The 539-nt window shown below is 66.4% G+C and overlaps 1 protein-coding gene across 1 annotated transcript in view; it reads right to left on the bottom strand.

Moving 5' to 3' along the window:
* Nucleotides 1–539, bottom strand: part of LOC108491321 (nucleosome-remodeling factor subunit BPTF-like) — a 40,424-nt gene that overhangs the window by 38,052 nt on the left and 1,833 nt on the right. The gene's annotated exons all lie outside the window — the stretch shown is intronic.

Consider the following 539-nt stretch of genomic DNA (forward strand, 5'->3'; position numbering starts at 1 on the left):
GCGCGGCCGCCGGGTGCCCCTGCGGGTCGGGACGGCGGAGGTGCGCGGCGAAGGGCCGCAGCGGAGCTGGGGGTCTCCTTTCCTGAGGCCTCGGGGGACCCGAGCCTCCGCCTGGGAGTCCCTCACACACACAGAGGCACTCCACCCAGCTGCAGGGCTACGCTGCTCTCCCCGAGCTGGACAGGAAGGCAGGGAGTTCCCCAAGTCACCCGCTCCCTTGGGGAAACTGAGGCAGAAAGGGGTGGGGGATGTTGCTTAGGGTGAGGCCCAGGGCAGTCACTGCGCAGCTCCAGCCACGCAGGGAAATGAGCTGGAGACAGGCCAGCCCCAAATAGGAAACCCCAGAGGCTGGCGTCTAGAGGGTCCCGGATTCATCTGGGTCGCTGTGCCCCAGGGAGTCACACGCCCAGGCTGGGACACTCGGACTTGAGGCGTGCAGTCCCCACTCCAGGTGCTGGCTTCTGCAACGAGGCACAATTGAGGTCCCACCCTGAGAGCCTGTGATAAACTCCAGAAAGTAGTTCCCGTCTGGGCCCCCC

Source organism: Nannospalax galili, unplaced genomic scaffold (genome assembly GCF_000622305.1).
Source record: "Nannospalax galili isolate Female #2095 unplaced genomic scaffold, S.galili_v1.0 scaffold781, whole genome shotgun sequence".
Lineage (NCBI taxonomy): Eukaryota > Metazoa > Chordata > Mammalia > Rodentia > Spalacidae > Nannospalax > Nannospalax galili.